Here is an 8,946-nt window from a genome sequence, read left to right as displayed (position 1 = left end):
ATAAAAGTAGATTCATCTAGTGGTTTTGTAAAAATATCAGCAATTTGATTCTTGGTGTCAACATAGTGAAGTTCAACATCATTTTGCTCAATGTGATCACGAATGAAATGATGTCGAATGTCAATATGTTTAGTACGAGAATGTTGAACTGGATTCTTTGTTAGACATATGGTGCTTGTATTATCACAAAAGATTGGAATTTTTGAAAAAGTAACACCATAGTCGAGTAATTGATACTTCATCCAAAGAATTTGTGCACAACAACTACCGGCAGCCATATACTCGGCCTCGGTCGTTGAAAGTGCAACACAGTTTTGCTTTTTAGAAAACCATGACACCAAGCAATTTCCCAAAAAGAAACAAGTTCCACTAGTGCTCTTTCTATCCACCTTATATCCTCCAAAGTCGGCATCACAGTAAGCTTTTAAATCGAAAAATGAGTTCTTAGAATACCATAATCCGAGATTTGGAGTATTTGAAAGATATTTGAAAATGCGTTTTAAGGCGAATAAGTGTGATTCCTTTGGACATGATTGAAATCGTGCACACAAGCAAACACTAAACATAATGTCAGGTCTACTAGCAGTCGCATAGAGTAGGGAGCCAATCATGCTACGAAATAACTTTTGGTCAACAGGTTTACCTCCCTCATCTTTGTCGAGTCTGACTGTCGTGCTCATAGGTGTGGATGAGGCTTTGGAAGACTCCATCCCAAACTTTTTTAGCATATCCTTGATGTACTTCCCTTGGTTGACAAAGAAACCATCCTTGCATTGCTTGATTTGGAGACCAAGGAAGTAGTTGAGCTCGCCCATCATGCTCATCTCAAAGTGATCCTGCATAAGCTTCGAAAAATCTCTACACAAGTGTTCATTAGTAGCACCAAAAATAATATCATCTACATATATTTGTACTATCAGCAAATCATTATTTTTAGTCAAGGTAAATAAGGTAATATCAACTTTACCTCTACAAAAACCATTAGACAGCAAAAAGGTAGATAATTTCTCATACCAAGCTCTAGGAGCTTGTTTCAAACCATACAAAGCCTTATCAAGTTTATACACATAATCAGATAAGTGCACATCTTCAAAACCAATAGGTTGCTCAACATACACTTCTTCTTTCAAATCACCATTAAGAAAAGCACTTTTAACATCCATTTGAAACAATTTAAAGTCTCTAGAGCAAGCAAAAGCAAGTAGCATGCGAATGGATTCTAGTCTAGCAACAGGGGCATAAGTCTCATCATAATCAATTCCCTCTTCTTGGCTATATCCTTTAGCTACTAGCCTAGCTTTATTTCTAGTGATTGTACCATGCTCATCTAACTTGTTCCTAAATACCCATTTAGTTCCTATGACAGGTCTATCAGTGGGTCTAGGTACAAGATTCCAAACTTTATTCCTTCTAAATTCATTTAGTTCATCTTGCATAGCAATAATCCAAGAATCATCAAGTAAAGCTTCTTCTATGTTCTTAGGCTCTATGTGAGAAAGAAAAGCAAGATAATTGCACATATTAGAAGAGCGAGTAGATACTCCCTTCGATGGGCTACCAATGATGAGGTCCATGGGATGATCCTTGTGTGTAGTCCACTCCTTCGGAAGAGGTGCGTCCTCTTGATCTTTAGGAACATCATCTAGGCTTGTGGACTCCAACTTTTCGCCAAGGATATCTATATCATCATCATCAGAAACAACAGTTCTAGGCAAGCAAGGGTTAGTTTCATCAAATATGACATGAATAGATTCTTCAACTAGTAAAGTACGTTTATTAAAGACTCTATATGCTTTGCTAGAAGTAGAGTAACCAAGAAAGATACCTTTGTCCGATTTAGCATCGAACTTACCCAGGTTGTCCTTACCATTGTTGTGGATGAAGCATTTTGATCCAAAAGCGCGGAAGTAAGAAATGTTAGGCTTTCTCCCTCTCCATAGTTCGTATGGAGTTTTCTTGAGAATTGGCCTTATTGATACGCGATTGATGATGTAACAAGCAGAACTCATTGCTTCAGCCCAAAAATATTTTGGTAGAGAATGCTCACATAGCATGGTCCTTGCAATCTCTACTAGGGTCCTATTCTTCCTCTCAACGACACCGTTTTGTTGAGGAGTTCTAGGACAAGAAAAGTTGTGACCAATGCCTTTGCTTTGACAAAAAATTGAAAAATTTTCATTTTGAAATTCCGTTCCGTGGTCACTACGGATTTGTTTGATCAAAAGATTTTTCTCATTTTCAACCTTTTTGACAAAAATTTTGAAATGATCAAAGGCATCATTTTTGTGGGCTAAAAACAATGTCCAAGTAAAACGTGAAAAATCATCTACAATGACAAAAGCATAAGATTTTCCTCCTAGACTAGTTGTCCTCGAGGGACCACATAAATCTAGGTGAAGTAATTCAAGGGGCATAGAAGTGGATACAAAATTTTTATTTTTGAAAGATTCCTTTGTGTGTTTACCAAGTTGACAAGCATCACAAAAAGAATCTAATTTTAAATTCAGCTTTGGCATTCCGGAAACTAGGTCAAGTTTTAAAAGTTTTTCTATGGTGCTCATCCCAACATGACCAAGTCGTCTATGCCAAAGAATGTTGTCATCAACATTTAATGTTACAAGGCTTTTTATTTTTGAAAAAGATGAAATCTTTAAATCGACCTTGTAAACATTTTCACTTCTATAACCTTTGAAACTAATGGTTTTGTCAGTTGTGAGTGATACAGTGCAATCGTGTGGTGTGAATTTGACTTCATAACCCCTATCGCACAATTGACTAATGCTTAGGAGGTTATGTTTAAGCCCTTTCACAAGAAGTACATCATCAATAATAGTAGAGTTAGATATACCTATTGAGCCGATGCCTTCTATGATCCCTTTGCTGTTGTCTCCGAAGGTCACCGATCCCTTTTCTTTTGGTCGAATGGATTGTAGCAGCTTCTTTTCTCCCGTCATGTGTCGAGAGCATCCACTGTCAAGATACCAAGTGCTCGATGACTTGTCTCCCCTTTGTCTCTACAAGGTTGAGATACAGTTTGATAGTTGGTACCCGTTTCTTTGGGTCCTTTGGGGTTAGTAGTAGTTGGGGATTTGGGGATCCATTTCCAATAACTATTCTTGTTGTGTTGGTGTCTAAGTTTCTTGCATTTAGGTCTTATGTGGCCTATCTTACAACAGTAAGTGCATGTTGGTGGTGTTCTTGGTTTTGCCTTTGCGATAAGACTAGCGAAGTTGACTGATTTCTTTTCATATCCTAGACCTCCTTTGTCGAAGTTACACCTTTGCATGCTCAAGAGGTTTTCTAGTTTACCGCTACTCACATTGAACTTGTTGAAGGCTTTCTCTAAGTCTCTTAGGTTTGTCTTGAGCTTAGTGTTGTCATGCATCCTAGCTTCTAGTTCAGTTTTAAGTTGCTTATTCTCATTTCTAAGTGACTTAGCCTTATTGTACATACTAGTGTAAGCGGAGAGTAATTCATCGTAAGAGGGTACCTCGTCGTCATCCGAGTCGGTCAGATGATCTTCCTTCGCCATGAAGCATAGGGTAGACTCCTCTTCGTTGTCGCTGTCGCTCCACGTGGCTAGAAGGGCCTTTTTCTTGTCTTTGCCGGCCTTCTTCTTGGAGGGACACTCGTTTGCATAGTGACCCTTTTGTTGACAGTTGTAGCAGGTCACTTCCTTCTCAAACTTTTTGTCTTTCTTGTTGAAGTTGGAACTCCGCATGAATCTTTTGAACTTTCTAGTGAGGAGTGCCATTTCTTCATCGTCGCTATCTTCAAGTTGACTGGTCAAGGCGATCCCTTTCGCCTTTACTTTGTCGTCATCTTTCTTTGTCTCCTTCCGGGTAGATACTTCAAGTTCATGGGTCTTTAGGGTCCCATGAAGTTGATCAAGGTCGTAGGATGCCGCATCTCCCTTGTTGGATTCAATGATAGCCGTGCGCTTTGCATCCCATTCCGCCGGTAATGCTCGAAGGGCTCTCCTCCACACTTGTTTAGTTGGGTAGTTCTCACCAAGTTGGGCAAGCTCATTGATGATTTGGGTGAGCCGCCGGAACATGGTGTCGATATCCTCCTTGTGTTCCATCTCAAAGGTCTCGTACTTGAGTTGGAGAAGGTCTATCTTCGTTTCTTTGACTTGATTGGTTCCCTCGTGGCAAATCTCCAATTTGTCCCAAATCTCTTTGGCGGAGGTACAAGCCGAGATTCGGTTGTATTCATTCATATCTAGAGAACAATGAAGAATATTCATAGCTTTAGCATTTTGAGAGATAAGTTTCATATCGTCCTTGGTGAAGTCATCCATTCCCTTAGGAATTTCCTTATTATCCACCGTTTTCATGGGGATATAGGGACCTTTCACCGTTATTTTCCAAAGGTCGTAATCGACGGATTGGATGTATAGAGATATTCTATTTTTCCAATATCCGTAATTAGTACCATTGAAAAGAGGGGGACGATTTGTGGATTGTCCTTGGGCATACTCGCTTGCTAGATTGGCCATTTAAAAGATTTTGAAAAACCTAGCTCTGATACCACTTGAAGAACCTAAAGGGGGGGTGAATAGGTTCTTTTAGGCCCTTTAGCGTTTTTAAAACGAGTTTGCAAAAATTGCAAGCGGAAGACTTGAGGGACAATCACAAATAAAATGAATGCGTAAAGTAAGTGCGTAAAATAAATGCGTAGTAAAGTAAATGCGTAAAGTAAAGAGGGATAGAGATGTTTATGGAAGTTCGACGAAGAATCGTCTACGTCTCCCCTTCTCGATGAGGATCGAGGTATCACTATATCGACTTGGCTTTAGGAGCTCCAAGCTAGCTTTTACAACCACGCCTCGATGCGTCTACTTGGCCTTGAGGGCTCCAAGGATAGCCACGAACTTTACAACCCACTCGAGAGTATTACTTTCACTCTTTTTCTACAACTCTTTTGATATTACAACTCTTTTAATCAACGCACACAAGAGATAGTAGAAAGCTTTGTAAGAGACAAGAGAGTGGAGTGGGATGATTGAAAATGCATCCTCAAAGGCCTATTTATATTAGTCTTGGACGCCAAGGTTCGGATCTTCTGTTTATGCTTCGGAACGTCCGATGTGATTGAAATCAATTTCCGTAATTTTGGGATGACTTCGGATCGTCCGTTCTTGACTTCGTAGGGTCCGAACATATGCTTCGGAGGCACCGATCCAGCTTCGTATCTTCCGAACAGTTCTTTCAGACAGTGTGTGAACAGCTTCGGAAGGTCCGAACTCAAGTTCGTACCGTCCGAACATTCCCGCGTTTCCGGAGATTTGAAATCTTCAACACTTCGTAGCGTCCGAAATGTCCTTCGTAGCGTCCGAAATCTTACTCGATCAATCAGTCATATCAATTTGTCTCCGCATTGAAGTGATTTGATTGCTTGTGTTCGGAACGTCCGATCACGTCTTCGGAACGTCCGAACGCTCTCCTCGCAGCTTCCGAACAGCTTCTATTTTGCTTCTGAATTGCACAATTTCGGACCATCCGAACCGAATGTCGGATCTTCCGAACGTAACCTGTTCTTAATTTCCTGCATGCCTCAATATAAAACATTAGTACATTTTTAATCCAAGTTTTGGTATCATCAAAACAAAAACTTTGGGATATGTTACAGCATTAAAAACATTAATCTCATCCTCGAGATTTGTATGCGTTTAAGGCGTAACAATGTTCGAGTTGCTGGTCCTATGACTTATACAGTTGCCGTGTCGAGAGCTTTGGCGGCAGGGCAGAACCAAAGGGACATTGAGGTCGATAGGCTTGGAAAGAGGCCCTATCAGGCACCTTGTTTTGAGGAATCTTTGTAAGTCATTAAGAAACTTAGGATTAAGTGGATATTAGTACTGGAATTAGGTTATCTAAGACTACTTGGGTCGTGTAAGTTTTAATTTCAAGTTTATGGAATAGGTGATCATACGGGGATATTGGGTGAAATAAAAAGGGAATGAGTTACATTCAACATAGGTTACCAATGTCGAATATTAAGATTTTTATCGAGTAAGAAATCTAAAATCTTTATATGAGGGTTCTAGAATTCTGTGGGTTATAAGTGAAGTTGATTTATTAGAATTAGTCCATCATTAACAGGGGAAACTTATTAAGCTTTATACGTTAGAATGAATTAAGTATTGAGGATACGTCAAAGTGTGACATTCGTTCGAATGATGAAGGTTTAAGTGTCTTAGGCCTTAACTATAATATAATTGGGAAGGAAATAGTTTAAGCATGTGTTTGATGCCAGGAAGGTTTTATTATCTAAGCAGAATATCGATATTGTATATTTTAGGATTTTATGGATTAGTGTTACTCGAAACTTAAGATTAACAGCAATCTTTATTTGGGATGTACTTGTAAACAACTAAGTTACGTAAATTGGTGTCGTAAGGTAAAGACTCGATTCAAGGATCGTAGGTCAATATTATTACGGGGTTAAGATAAGGTTAAACTTTTGAGTGTAGTACCAATGATAAAAGTTGATCAGTAACTTTTGGTGCTAAGATTTCTTAGATTGAACTGCATAAATGCTAATGTAATATATCGATGAACATTACTGGTATAGTATAAGGAAGGTAAGATACGATACGTTTGAACCTCCATTTCTAATATTGGGAATTGTGAGCAAAGTCAGAACTCGAGGTCATAGTAAAGTAAACTAAGACAAGCTTCAGAACTAGATTAGGACATTACGAGTTCTTGGTGATGTCGTTTGGACTGACGAATGCTCCAGCAATTTTCATGGACTTGATGAACCGAGTATTTCAGCCTTACCTAGACCAATTCGTCATAGTGTCTTGACGATATCCTTATTTACTCGAAGAGTCATGAGGAGCACAGTCAGCACTTGAAGACAGTTTTGCAGACCTTGCAGAGTCGCAAACTATTTGCGAAGTTCAGTAAGTGTGAATTTTGGTTGGAGAAAGTAGTGTTTTTGGGGCATATAATATCTAGCAGTGGAATTGAGGTGGATCCAGCCAAGGTGGCAGCCGTTAAAGATTGGTTTGAGCCTAAGAATGCATAAGAAATCCGCAGTTTTCTGGGTTTAGCCGGTTACTACCGTAAGTTTATTCAGGGGTTTTTGTCGATAGCAGTGCCACTCACTTCACTGACCAAGAAGAATGCTAAGTTCGTGTGGAGTGGCGATTTCCAGAAGGGCTTCGATACTTTGAATCAAACTCTTATTTCAGTGCCGGTATTAGCCGTGCCGACAGGGCAAGGTGATTTAGTGCTATACACCTATGCATCTAAGCTTGGGTTAGGCGCAGTATTGATGCAGCAGGGTCGAGTTATAGCTTATGCTTCCAGGCAGTTGAATGTGCATGAGAAGAACTACCCGACTCATGACCTTGAGTTAGCAGCAGTTGTCTTCGCGTTGAAAATTTGGATACATTACTTGTACGGCGAGAAATGTCAGATATTCACTGATCACAAGAGTCTCAAGTATTTCTTCACGCAGAAGGAACTGAACATGAGACAGAGACGGTGGTTAGAGTTGGTGAAAGACTACGACTGTGAGATTAGCTACCATCCGGGAAAGGCTAATGTTGTCGCAGACTCCTTGAGCAGGAAAGTGGCAGTTTTAGCACAGTTGTCAGTGCAGATACCTCTTCAGTCTGAGATTCAGAAGTTTTGCTTAGAGGTTTATCGCAAGGGCAGAGCTCCGAGGCTGTCCAATCTGACATTCCAATCTTCTTTGCTAGACCGGATCCGAGCAGGTCAGTATTCAGATGAGCAGTTACAAAAATGGAGACTGAAGGATGAAGCCAAGGGCAGTGTACTCTACACAATGTCGGATGGTTTGGTGAGATACAGAGGTAGAATGTGGGTGCCTAGTGTTGATTTGATCAGAGAGGATATTCTGACAGAGGCACATGCATCTCCGTATTCCATCCACCCAGGAGGTACTAAGATGTACAAAGACTTGCAGGTTTTGTATTGGTGGCCAGGGATAAAGCGAGACATCCATAGATTTGTGTCTGAATACCTTACTTGTCAGCAGGTGAAAGCAGAGCATCAGAGGCCAGCAGGAACGCTTAAGTCACTCCCCATCCCCGAGTGGAAATGGGATAATATTACCATGGACTTCGTTGTTGGTTTGCAAAAGTCAGTAAGAGGTTTTAATGCCATTTGGGTCATAGTGGATCGACTCACTAAGTCAGCGCACTTCTTGCCAGTGAAGACGACTTTCTCCATGACGAAGTATGCGGAGCTCTATATCAGGGAGATAGTTCGATTTCACGGGATCCCAGTTTCAATTATGTCCGACACGGACCCGAGGTTTACATCATCCTTTTGGAAGAGCTTACATGCAACCATGTGGACGAAGTTGCTATTCAGTACAGCTTACCACCCTCAGATAGATGGCTAGTCTGAGCGAGTGATTCAGATTTTGGAGGATTTGTTGCGAGCCTGTGTGATCGATTTCCATGGGAATTGGGAATCGAAACTACCTCTTGTGGAGTTTACCTACAACAACAGCTTCCAATCAAGTGCAGATCACCGATTCATTGGGATGTAGTCGGTGAGCGATGAGAACTTGGTCCAAAGATTGTTCAGCAGACTGCAGATGTGGTGGTCAAGATTCGAGACAGAATGAAGACTGCCAAGAGTCGCCAAAAGAACTATGCTGACAAGAGGAGAAGAGATCTAGAGTTTGCCGTAGGTGATCACGTTTTCGTGAAGATAGCACCCATGAAGGGTGTTATGAGATTTGGGAAGAGAGGCAAGCTCAGTCCGAGGTTTATTGGACCGTTTGAAATTCTTGACAGAGTTGGGACACTAGCTTATCGTGTAGTTTTACCGCCAAATATGGCCAATATACACAATGTGTTCCACGTCTTGATGCTGAGGAAGTACCTAACTAATCCTTCGCATGTTTTGAGTTACGAGCCGTTACAGCTTGCTCCAGATCTGTCATTTGAGGAAGGAC

The sequence above is a fragment of the Primulina eburnea genome, chromosome 13, assembly GCF_022965805.1.
Source record: "Primulina eburnea isolate SZY01 chromosome 13, ASM2296580v1, whole genome shotgun sequence".
NCBI classification, from domain to species: Eukaryota; Viridiplantae; Streptophyta; class Magnoliopsida; order Lamiales; family Gesneriaceae; genus Primulina; species Primulina eburnea.
Note: the sequence above shows the minus strand (reverse complement) of the source record.